The 12,951-nt window shown below is 45.7% G+C and overlaps 1 protein-coding gene across 2 annotated transcripts in view; it reads left to right on the top strand.

Annotated features, from left to right (window-relative positions):
• Rell1 (RELT like 1) overlaps positions 1–12,951 on the top strand; it is a 63,179-nt gene that overhangs the window by 18,195 nt on the left and 32,033 nt on the right. The gene's annotated exons all lie outside the window — the stretch shown is intronic.

Raw genomic sequence — 12,951 nt, 5'->3', positions numbered from 1 at the left:
TCAGGGGAGCCACTGATTGCTTCAGGGATATCCAGTGCTCCCTCCTAAGGAAACGGGCCATCTGGACCTGTCTTCTGCTTCCTGTGTGATCCTTTTTTTGTGGCTTGTACTACTTGGCCTTCTCTAGCTTAAGTCATTTCTAGCCTCGTCTTGCCTGGCTTCTTGAGAGGAACATGAACAGATCTGTTAGGATCACAGTCTTCTGAAAAGTGGGCAGTGGCCATTGGTGAGGTTACATAAACTTGGATTTAGTGTCCCTGGAGGGACCTGGCGAGTAGCAGAGGGCTGGAGTCCTGTGACCATCACGTTGAGGGCCAGCTCCCAGAGCTGGCTTAGGAATGGACTGCTATTTGTAGCATCCTCCTTTTGCATCCTTGCAGACTGGAGCTCTCTGTTGGTGTAGAGGAGCATCCTTGGTCTTTCAGGAAAGGCCGCCTGACCAGTGCGCACAGCTTCAGGCTTAGCAGTTGTTCGACTTTGAACACAACCTGCTTGTTTATGCCTTTGGGAACCACGGGCATTTCACAAATGGAAGCTGATTGCACCAGACCCAAACCCAAGTAAGATCGGAACAAAAGTACCTGTCAAGATAGAATGGGGCCGGGCGTGGTGGCGCACGCCTTTAATCCCAGCACTCGGGAGGCAGAGCCAGGCGGATCTCTGTGAGTTCGAGGCCAGCCTGGGCTACCAAGTGAGCTCCAGGAAAGGCGCAAAGCTACACAGAGAAACCCTGTCTCGGAAAAAGAAAAAAAAAAAAAAAAAGATAGAATGGGGTTGGATGTGCTCCGTGGATGATCTGGGAGCCCTTCTCAGGGAATGACTCTGCTGTCACGGGCTGCGTGTGGCTGGGGTTTTTCTGTCCTCACTGTATCCCAGAAGCTGTGACTGGTACCTGCCCTCCTTCCACACGGCCCTCAAAGGTGTTAGACTTCAGTTGAGGGGTTCTCTGGATTTCTGTGCCCCGTTCGTGTTTGGTACCCGTGACCAGTGTCTCCATGGGGTTGGCCGGTGTGGTGAGTGGGCGGTGAAGGGGACAAAATGTCTGACCTTTGCTGTTCCTGCTGGACTTGTCTTCCTATCCTTACCACTGTGGTGCATGGAAGGCTAGGATGTACTTACCAGATTAGGATATGGGTAATCACTCTGGCTAACTCCTTTCCGCCATGGAGTCTAGATCCAGTTTCGAGTGTGGAAGTGCATTGAACAACACCATGTTAATTGAGCGGGACATTCATACCTTACATACTGTGTTTCTAGCTCATGTGTGTGACTTCTGTTTTACTTCCTTCCTTTCCAGCTTTCCCTCTTGTCTTCCCCCTTGAGAGAGTTTTAGATGCCACACGCCATTACCATTGAGGGTACAAGTCATGTCTGTGGCACCCATCGCACAAAATTAGGTTGTGACTCATGTGAACGAACGCATATGTGGGTCGGGACGTGTCAGCCCAGCCGATTGAACAAGTCCTGTTTGCCTTTCTAAGGCTTGTGACGAAGTACATTGGAGTTGGGCTTCTGAATGACCCTATGCTTTTCATAGTTAATATTGGAGCTTTTTATGATGCTGATTTGTTGTTTTTGGAATGCTGCCAGGACCAGCTCCTCATAGCTAACTTATTAGGAGAATTTTTACATTGAAGGAAGATGCATGGATAACACATAGGTCACTTGGAAGGAGGCACCTCTCAGCCACCTGGAGAGGTCCTGGGGTGGCATGTGCTGACTTAGGCTACCGGCCATCGTTGGGGTCAGTTGACAAAGGTGTAGCCCACCTGTTTGTTTTTTTTTAAAGGTTTATTTTAATTTTATGTGTATAGTAGTGTTTTGCCAGCATACATGTGTGTGTACTATGTATGTTCAGTGCTCCTGGAGGGCAGAAGAGGGCACTGGATCTCCTGGAACTGGAGTTTCAGATGGTTGTGAGCTGCCATGAGGTTATTGGGAATCAAATCTGAGTCTTCTGAAAGAGTAGCAAGTGTTCTTAACCACTGAGTCACCTCTACAGCACAAACCATGTATTTTTTGAAAGGCACGTTTCAAAAATAAACTCAGAGACAGCCTCTCCTGTGGATGTGTGTGGTTCACAACTTGAAATGCTCAGATAGGTTTGTAGTGCAAGTCTCTCTCCACCAAGACAGACAGTGCTACCAAGAACTGAAGATGTAAAAAATCCTCCAATGACAGCATTGGAAACAGCTAAGGGTGGATGGGCATGGGAAGAGGGCAGGTGGCCGGGCAGGTGGGCAGGTGGCTGGGCAGGTACATGGACAGGTACATGGACAGGTGGATGGGCATGGGAAGAGGGCAGGAGAACAAGAAAAGAGGTGCCGTCCCCATCCCTGATATTATTCTGGCATTATCCTTTGAGTGACTTGACTGATGTGCCTTTCCTCTTGGGGTGCCTTTGGGACTCCTCAGCCTTCTCTGCCTTAGAGGCATGCTTGATGGCTTCCGGGCCCTTGTGCCAGAGCAGAAGTGTGGTAAGTTGACTGTGCCCCATTTTAGGTGAGGCCTGGTGTGATCCGCTTCTGTTGTGTCTTGAATGCTAGGCATTGTTTGCGGTAGGCTGGAAGATTCCTGAAGAGTCCAGAACTTAAGCAAGTGACCTCTCCAGATGCCCTGGGATCCTGGAGTTAATAATCCCTTCCAGAGGTGTAGCTAGGGGTAGGGTCAGCTTCTCTGTCCCCGTAAGGGACTTGTTTGGTTGGGGAGTTCTGTGGCATTAAGAGATGGCCTCCAGTGTTAGAGAATGCTAGGGACTTTCTTAGACTCCAAAATCATGCCTCCAACCTTAGTTTAAATTGAAACCAGGAATGGCAAATATTTAGATTAGTTTTTTTTTTTTTACTTGTTTTATATTGACGTCACCCCAGTTTCGGTCCTTTGATCCGGGGTTCGGAGTGATTCTGCTTTGTTCCCAGCCTCCCTCCTGTAAAGAGTGTTTGTTCCTCTTTTGTGCAGCCAGGTTCAGTTTTTCTGCGTAGGTCTATTAAGTGGTCATCCTTTCTGAGTCCTTGGTACTTCCCTCCTTAGCCTCGTGGTGCTAGTTCCCCGGGGTGCAGCTGGAAGTCAGTGGTTCAGATCCCGGCAGTGCTGGTTCCCACCTGGTGTACCGAGGAGTCCGGCTAGGCTTCCATCCCATTCCAAAGCGGCCTTGGCTGCCAAGGCAGACTGGTGCTCACGCGTTACACATCCTCTCAGAGGGTTTGACACAGTAAGGGTGGGTGAGGGGCTGGCTATATGCAGTGGGGTGGGAGGATTCTGCAGGTAGCTAGGTGCTCCTTAGTGCCTGCCCTCATCTCAGCCACACCGTGCAGAGGATGGGGCTCCCGTCGCTACTTACCTGTGTAGGAGCCGATCCACAAAGTTTAATAATAAGCACATTGCTATTCGGGCTCGAGTTGTTCCTCAGTGCCCACTTGGGGTCACTTGCTCTTGCCATCCGTTTTACACTTCACCCATTTTTAAACTTCTTGAATTTGAAGGAAGGCGACATCCCAGCGCTGGCCCTGAGAGCAGGACACAGTCATACAGGCTCTGTGGCTTTAGCTGTCTCCATAGACACCCAGAAATATCTGGGGGATGGCTTCATTTTGTAGAATTTGCTTTTAAGTTCCTGTTAGGGTACAGGTAATTAGTTTTGACGGTACTTCAACTGTAACTTCACCAAAGCAGGCGGAGTCCTCCTAGTTGACAGCTTCTCTCCCTATAAGTAGTGACCCCATAAGGAGTTCCACACTGAATGTGGTGTCATGAAAACTATGGCAATGGTAAAGTGAATGCACAGTGACCAAACATTAATTAAAAATAAAACGCGCAGTGAATCTGAAGAGTTTCTGGCAGAGCTCTTCTGTGTTGGATTCTGTGGCTTCACTGCACCCCTGATTTGAAACCCCCCACAGATGCTTTGCCTGGTACCTGCTGCTATCCCAGGCAGTACTGATGAATGCTGCCTGGGACCCCCTGGCTCAGATGGAGACTGTTATGTTATGGATTGCTGCATGTTGACTGTATAAACGAGCGTTCTGCTGGGCAGAACACAACGATGTGATTATGGGAGGGGCCTTAATCATTCTTCAGCATGTAAATATTAAATTAATGTATCTTTGGATTGCAGCATTAGAATTCTTTGTTTTAAAAATTGCTGTTTGAGTCGCTGACTTGAGTTTCAGAAAAAAAAAATCAAGTGAATTTTGCCTTGAAATTGGGGCAGAACTTCCAATAACTTCTGAAATGACTATACTTAAGTGATTTGATACTGTATATTCATGCAAATCAGAGTTTTCAGCAATGGTGATTACAAAAATCAAAGTATTTAATAAACTCTGAAAAGTGTTGAAGATGTTCTTTAGAGTGTCAGATATTCAGCCAAGATTTAATTCTTCATGCAAAACTAAACAAGGAAATTGACTTCATTAGTATACAGACTTGCTTTCCCGTCACTCAATGGAAAGATATGTTTGGAAGAATTGTTCGAAGCTTCCTTATGATTTACTATATTATAAAGTAAGTGTTTGACTTTTCTGTATCTCTACATACCTAGGGTTGCAGGTTAAAAGGGGTTGCAAGTGGGAAAAATTTCAGAAGCTATGTATTGCCTGCTAAGTCTTGGGGCTAGCAAGGTAAGTTCTGGAAGTACGGAGGTTTGTGAGGGGGAGACCATGGATTGTTACAATCGTGGTTCTGATTCAGGGTTTCAGGACTTGGGGTGTTGTCCAGGCCCTTGCCAGGCTTTTGTGTTTGTGTTTCTCTCTCTCTCTCCCTTTTTGTTATTGTTTTTTTTTTTTTTTTTTTTTTTTTTTTTTGAGACAGGGTCCTGGCTAGCCTGGAGCTTGCTTTGTAGATCAGGCTAGCCTCCAACTTCCAGGGATGCTTCAACTTCCTGTGTGCTGGGATTAGAGGTGGTGGGTGTACTGCCCAAAGCTGACCTCTTGCCAGTTTTGTGTTTTAAACTACGAGACCTTGCGCCAGTGTTATCCCATATCTGACCCTCTGTTCTCCTGTGAAGTAGCATTTGCCCCATAGAGATTCGACGTTATGATTGAAGGCTTTTGGAGCTGTGGTCTGCACTCTGAATGCTGTGGCTCTCCCTATCCACGGTCTAATCACGTCTATTAATATTTGTGCGGCCAAGTAAGTGGGGTAGAGATCGTAAGCTATATGTCAGGTCAGTACTGGCTTTCCCACGTAATGCTTTTGTAAGATTTCACTTTGCTGTGAAGTGAAATGTAAAAGAACTGGCATTTGAGGGCCTCTGGCTTGGCCTTGTGGACATGGAGGACAGGCTTTTTAACTCCGGTAAGTAGCATGAACCCAAGAGAATCAGGGATGGATGGGGGTAGAGAAAGCCATCGAGTTGTGAGACCCCGAGACCCATAAAGAACACAGGATTTTCCAGATCAGCAAACTGAGGCTGAGACAGGTGAAGTATCCTGTTCATTGCCACAGAGGTGCACGTAGAAAAACCTCTTCAGCACAGTGAATGGGTAGCCATCTCAGTCAGTTTTCTAGACTTTAAATAATTGTTCTTGGACACTGTGATTGGAGTGGTAGCTGATCGAGTGTGTGTTGGGGAGGGGTCTCCTTCCTATCGTCTGTTGGTGGCTGTGCAGGAAACCCGGACTTCTGAATGCACACCGGTGCAGAAGCGGGAGATGCTGGGAGATGCTGGGAGATGCTGGGAGATGCTGGGAGATGCTGGGAGATGCTGGGAGATGCTGGGAGATGCTGGGAGATGCTATCCGGGCCCTTGCAACGCTTGCTTCCTTATTGCCGTAATTGGCTGAAGCTGTGTTGGAACCGGTTACAGGGGCCACTGGTCTGGCATCTCTGGTTCCTGCTGTCTCTTTCTCATTATTTTTGAAGCCCTCTGGCTACGCCTGATGGCCTCTAGGAATGCCATTTCTGTCCATTCCGTCTCAGTCAGCTTCCCTGACCCGGTTGGAAATATGAGTCTACTTTGGAAACAGTAGAAAATTGCCTTTGGCGTTTTGGGTTGACTCACCCTTTCTTACTTCTGCACATCTTCAGTCACTTTTCCTTCACAGCTTCTTTTGTATTCTGCTCAGCAGGCTCTTGGCCAAACGGACACACAGTGAGCCCTTAGAGAACTGTGAATTAACTAAAGCTGGCCAGGCCTAGGGGGGAAAAAAACCCAAACAATATTGATAAAAGCTGGTCTTTGTTGGGCAGTATTTGTTTGTGGAAGGGATCACCTTCGAAGTCAGAGCTGAGGGAGAGCCTGTTTGACTTGCTTGCTCCAGGGCACCACAGGTTCTCAAGGTGAGGTGGTAGCTTATTCTTGGAGACACAGCAAAGCTGTGAGGTCCCCAGACTATGGTTTGGATAGAGTGGGCCATGATTTCAGAGTTGGGAGAAAGGAGATTGGGACCAGAGTGGCAGTCCTTCATTTGGAAAACTGCTTTATCGTTGACAAAAATGGGTGACAGTTTTCAAAACGTACCCTATTTCTTGCTGTCCTGATTGGAACCCAGGAGCCTTTAAAACTGAGTTGTGACGGAGTAGATGGGAGAGCAGGATAACATTCAGCATTTTAGCAGAAAAATGACTGAAATGGTGAAATATTGTTGAAATTATTAAAAAATTAAGCGTGTTGGCACTGATTGGGGCTCTCTGAGCCCTTTGTTGACGCAGACAACTGAGGGTAACAGGAAGCCTGAAGGAACAGGTAGGCTCTGACTGGATCAATCCAGGCACTGCCACTTTCTCAGTAAGCGTGATTTTGAAACTTCCCTAGCCTTCCTGTGTCTCAGTTTCCCAATCTGGAGCTTGTGGATCATAGCCTTCTGCGTGATGTCCGTCAACTTAGGCTTACTGCGTGCGCAGAGTCATTCAGTGCTTCATACGATGGGGGCCCAGGATCGCCTGGCGTTGAAGAGGTAGCCATTGTAGGTAGGAGGATTGGGGGAATGGTCAGTCAGGCTCTCTGCACCCCTGCAGCCATCTCCCTCTCGGCTGTTCCCTCCCTTGCCTTGGCTCCACCGCCTTCCCATGTCCACCCCGATTGCTGTCACCCTCCTGCTGGGCCTGCAGTGTGTACCTCTGGGGGTCAGCACACATGGAAGGATGGAGAGTGCTCGCCTCAGCACACGCGCCCTTGTGCATGTTTTCCACCAGCTTCTCCCATTCCCCAGTCCCCGCCACTGAGCCTGCTCTCTCTGTAAGTCCCTCTGCTCCGCCCCTGTTGTTCCTAATTCATGCTGTCACCTGCTTCTTACGTAATAGAGAAATAGAGGATGTCATCCACCTGCCTCCTTGGCTCCTTCCACCTACCTCAGGATCGCCCGGGAAGAAATAGCTCTTCCTGTTTAAGTGTTGGGCGTTTCCTCTGCGCGGCAGTCATCTCAAGTTCAACACTCCATATTGTTTTCCCCTTTCCTTTAGTGTCTTGAGAAGTGCCGCTGTGGTTTGAGTAGGTCCCTAACGTTCCCGTGTTGGGGAAGGTGGGCCTCCTGGCGTAGGAGGGGAGCCCTTGTGAGTGACTTCTTGCTGCCCCAAGACCCATTCGTTATGGTAGAGCATTGATTAATGAGGGCCGCCTGGGCTGGGCTCGCTTTCCTGCGCTTGAATCCCTCCCGCTCTGCTTCCCACCGGAGTCACGGGGGAGACTTGCCAAGTTCTTGGACTTGCTGCCTCCAGAACCTGGAGCCAAAGTAAGCGTATTTTCCCTACAAATAACCCGATTTTAGGTTCTGTGGTGCTTTTAGTGATCCAGGCACAGGACCAACACTTCGGTTTCCTGTACTGAAAAGGAAAATCCTCCAGAGAAGAGTTTCCTCCCTTCACCCACAGTGAGACTCCCCTCCCTGCTGCGCTTGCTCACATTGCTCTTCCGGAGAGAACAAACCAGGCTCCTGGTTCCTCACCTGGGGACCTGCTGCCCCCCTGACCTTAGTGTCTCTCCTGCTGTCCACGGCCACCAAAGACCTCCTGTGCTCTGCTGTTTCCTCTTTTGTCTTATCTTTCCTCACTTGATTGCAGCTTAGGTTTTGAGTAGGTTCCTAACCTGCCATCAATTGAGGAAAGATAACTTCATTTATCTATATGTTTATTTATTTTTATTTTTTCAGATAAAGGTTTCTCTGTGGAGCTGTGACTGTCCTGGAACTCTCTCTGTAGCCCAGGCTGGCCTTGAACTCACAGAGATCCACCTGCCTCTGTCTCCCAAGTGCTGGGATTAAAGGCGTGCGCCACCGTGCTTGACTTTGTTCTAGGATTTAAAAAGAATGTTTACTTCAAGAAGCGATCAAGAAATAGGGAGTAAAATCCATCAAGAGAGACGTTAAAAGATTTCACGCCAGTTCCCAAATTAGAAATGAAAGGTTTCTTATGTGTGTGATCTGATCTGTCTGTGGTCCTCAAAGGTCTCTTCTAACCAATTTTTTTTAAAAAGATTTATTTATTAACTTATTACGTACACAGAAGAGGGCACCAGATTTCAATACAGATGGTTGTGAGCCACCATGCGGGTGCTGGGAATTGAACTCAGGACCTCTGGAAGAGCAGTCGGTGCTCTTAACCTCTGAGCCATCTCTCCAGCCCCCTAACCAATTTTTTTTAAGGTGCTCTCCCTGTCTCCCCTTCCTTCCTCTGTAAGAATGCCTAACGTGTGTTCTTCCTCCCAAGAAATTAATCGCACAGTGTAGTATTGTCAGGACTTACTTATCTTACATAATCGGGACTTTATACCCTCTGTACGGCAGCCATTCATATTCCCCTCCCCCACCCGTCTGCTTTCTCTTTCTAGGGCTCTGACCGCAGAAGTCCCTGTGTAGCCATGGTTTTGCTCTTTGTGGTTTTAGTTACCTACGATCAGCTGCGGCGGTCCAAACATATTAAATGGAAAATTACAGAAATGAAACATTCGTACCCGTTCAATTTTGCATCCTCTGCTTAGTGCCACGAAACCCGGAGCCATCCTGCTCCTTCCTGCTCTTTCCAGCTTGGGACATGAATCATTCCTTTGTCCAGAGTTCTCTGCTGCTGGCTGCCAACCTGTTAGTAGCCGCCTCGGTCATCAGACCGACTGACGGTACTGCAGTCCTTGTTTGCAGGTGATCTTTATTTATTTAACATAATGTCCCCAAAGTGCAAGAAGGACACTGGAAGTTTTGATGTGCTAAAAAGAAGCCATGAAAGGGCTTCTTTTACCTGAAAAGTTGAAAGTATAGTAAGAAAGATTAGGGGACACGTCTTAGTCACTGTTCTCTCTGTGAAGAAACACCATGACTACGGCAGTTCTTATAAGAGCATTTAATTGGGGCTGGCTTACAGTTTCAGGGGTTCAGTCCATTATCATCATGGTGGAGAGCATGGTAGCCTGCATGGCGTTGGAGCAACAGCTTAGAGCTTTACATCCAGATCTACAGACAGGGAGAGAAGACCCTGGGCCAGGCATGGACTTTGAAATGTCAGAGCCCCCCCCTCAATAACAGACTTTCTCCAGCAAAGCCACACCTCCTAATCCTTCTAAGTCTTTCCACCAGTTCCACTCCCTAGTGACTGAGCATTCAAAGATATGAGCTCATGGAGGCGGGTGTTCTCATTCAAGCCGCCACAGGGAGCATTCATGCGACTTTTACCCTCAGTTTTAAAGCTGCACTGCATCATCACAGGTGTGCACATACAGGAGAGAACATAGTGGGTGGGGGCTGGGTACTCCTGGTGGTTCCAGGCATCCACTGGAGGGGGGGTCCCTGCAGATAAGTGGGGACTGCATATTTTAGACATTTCATATAAGTGATGTCATATGATATTTGTCCTTCTGTGACTGACTTAGTGTGACATCCTCAGGGCTCATCTATGCTATCATATAGGGACATTTCCCCTCTTTAAAAAAAAACAGCTGAGGGGTGGCCCATACGCCCCCCTTGTCCATCAAGAAGCATTTATGTTTCTTCCCTCCCAGGACATTCATGACCATGGAAAGCACAGATAGACCCTCAAGGTCATTACTTAAAATTCTTTTGGATGTAAACAGAGTTGTAAGATTTTTTTTTTTTGAATCAAATGGCTGTTCTATTTTTATTTTTTTTTTTTTTTTTTTTGAGGAACCTCTAATTTTTTTTTTTTTTTTTTTTTTTTTTTTTTTTTTTTTTTTTTTTTTTTTTTTTGAATCATTGGTAGACTGCTTGAATCAAGAGATTCTCTTTAATGTATTTGCGCCTTTTCTTTCATTTTTGTCCTATTTTAGTTTCTCTTGAAGCACTTGCCACTCACAGCACCTAGAAAGTTCTTCCACCTGATCCCAGCATGGGACCGTGGTTTCTTTTGCCAAGCTCTTCAGGGAGCAGACTCAGTGGCTCTCTATTGTCTCCTTCCCACAGCTTCTAGGTCTGAGTTTTCTTGGCCCGTTTTGTGCCAGCATCACTATAACTCAGGCTAGGCAATTTGCAAACCATATGCATTTATTTGGTTGCCAGGAACTGAAGAACGTGGTGGTGACGTCTGGTGAGGGCCTTCATGCTGCTGCTTTATGTAGCAGAAGAGTAAGGCATGAAAGAGCATGCTTGAGAGAGAGAGAGAAGGAGGTTGGAGGCCACATTTACCCTCTCATCAGGAACCTGAGATAACTAACCTGCTCTTGGATAACTAACTCATGGTAACTAATCCACTCCTGGATGACTAATCTACTCTGGATAACCAACTCTCATGATAACCAACCCATTCCCAGGATAAGAATGCTCGTATATTAGATGGAACCCTATGGCCTAACCCTTTCTTAAAGCACCTACTTCTTAGTATTGTTAATAGTGGCAGTTAAACTTCAGGGTGATGTTCAAGTAGCACTGTGGAGAGTTCAACAGGAACTTGAAAGGTGCCATAACAAGACTTCATACATGACACCAAACAGAATCACCTTTCCCAGATAATTCCCCATCTCGGGTGCCAAAACCATGTCTTGTTCCATGCCCAGCTGTCACCCTAGGGCCCAAGAGCTTACAGAAACTGCATGTAAGATTTGAAGTTAAATCATCTGTCAGAGATTATTATAATTACTATTATTATTATTTTAACAATTACCACTTTGGAAGGACTTCCAGAAATGATGAAAGAAAGAAATTAAAATGGAAGGGAAATGAAAACAAAACAAAACAAAATAGTACAGAGGTTCCTCAAAAAAGAAAAGGCAATTCATATTTTAGGAAATTACAATAAAACATGGAGAATAAAATTTAATCTCATTGTTTCACTAGAATCATTTAATCTTGTGGTCTTTATACATTTACACACACACACACACACACACACACACACACACACATTAATTTTACTAATTAGATTGTATTGCAGCTAAGACATTTACCCCAACTTTGGGCATTCAGCATTGGACCGTTTGAGTTTTTCCTTATCTCCTCAGAACTTCTATGAGTGCTTTAAAATGTGACACTGTTCCTTCAGGTATATGAGTGACTTTGACCTCTTCCTGTCAAACATGTAGGTGTTGCTGTTATTTGACCTAGATCAATAATACTCTGGTAACTTACTAAATGATTTATTCATAATTCTGATATAATTCAGCTAGAGGTGATAGGAAGTTTTTTAAAATAACATTTTAAACTTATTTTTTGAAAATTTCATACATTCATACATTTCTGATCACCATCACCTCTAGACAGTTAATTTATTAGTTAATTGAAAGAAATATAACCCCTATACCAATTACATGCTTTCAGCAGCGTTCACTCTTAATTACTGTTAATAGTTACTGTGCTCTCGGGAAGTTATTCTTCATAGAATTGTTTAGGTAGGTTGCAGTGGATTCTCCAGCCAATACTTTTCTTGTTAACGCTTCCTTGAAATCTGCAATGTTGATGAGCTACAGAACTTTCTGCGGTGATGGACTGACTGTTCATTATCTGAGCTACCCAGGAGGACAGCAAACAGCCACGTGACTGGTGCACACCCAAGATGCAGCTAATGCATCCAAGGAGCTGAAATTTTAAGTTCGTTTGCCTTAAATTCACATTTAAGTAGCTCTACATGGCTGGTGGCTACTTTTCCAGGTACCACAGGTCAGTCATGGCCACTAACCATCTTTAATAATGCTTACCTACCTTCTGAGTGCTTCACATGTTAATGTAGTTAATCCTCTCTGGGGTAGAGCTTCTGCTTGCTGTTGCTACATAACAAATTAACTCAAAGCTTAGTGTCTTAAAACATTGATTGGTGTAAGGATCTACAGTCTGGGCAGTGTTTATGTGGACAGCTCATCTTTGCTACGTGCAACATCTCAGCATCCCTTGGCTACAGGATCCATGTCCAAGCCAACTTGTTTACTGGGAGCAAGTTGGTACCTGCTACCGGTCGGTCGGTCTTTCTTTCTTTCTTTCTTTCTTTCTTTCTTTCTTTCTTTCTTTCTTTCTTTCTTTCTTTTTCTTTCTTTCTTTCTTTCTTCTTCCTTCTTCTTTTCCTTCCTTCTTCTTCCTTCTTCTTCTTCTTTCTTCCTTCTTTTCTTTCTCTCTCTCTCTCTCTCTCTCTCTCTCTCTCTCTCTTCTCTTCTCTTTCTTTCTTTCTTTCTTTCATCAATAGAAAGTTTTTATTAATTGGCCATCGACTACACTGTGTATTTAGGATCCCAGTGAACCTATCTCACAGTGAGCTCTTAAACACAAAAAACCACATCCTGGGTTGACATAACTAAGTTAGCAGAAGCAGTTAGCCAGAAGCAGAACTACAGAACCAAAAAGCAAGGTTAGTACATTATGGACTTTCCCAGAACTATGGACTTTGATAGATTAGGTCTTTGTTCTTGTTTCAGTAGGTGTTGCCTACCTGCTGGGCTCCTCATAGGCTTGAATGGTACTTCCATCATGGCGTCAGTTGTGATAAGGTCTGGGAGCCAGATACAGGCATGTGGTGCACATTCAAACATGCCTGCTGCTAATCTTTCTATGTGGACAGGTTGGGCTTCTGTACAGCCAGTGGCTGAGT

Source organism: Peromyscus leucopus, chromosome 10 (genome assembly GCF_004664715.2).
Source record: "Peromyscus leucopus breed LL Stock chromosome 10, UCI_PerLeu_2.1, whole genome shotgun sequence".
Classification (NCBI taxonomy): Eukaryota; Metazoa; Chordata; class Mammalia; order Rodentia; family Cricetidae; genus Peromyscus; species Peromyscus leucopus.
The sequence above is the reverse complement of the archived record's forward strand: the minus strand, read 5'-3'. Positions and strand labels throughout refer to the sequence as shown.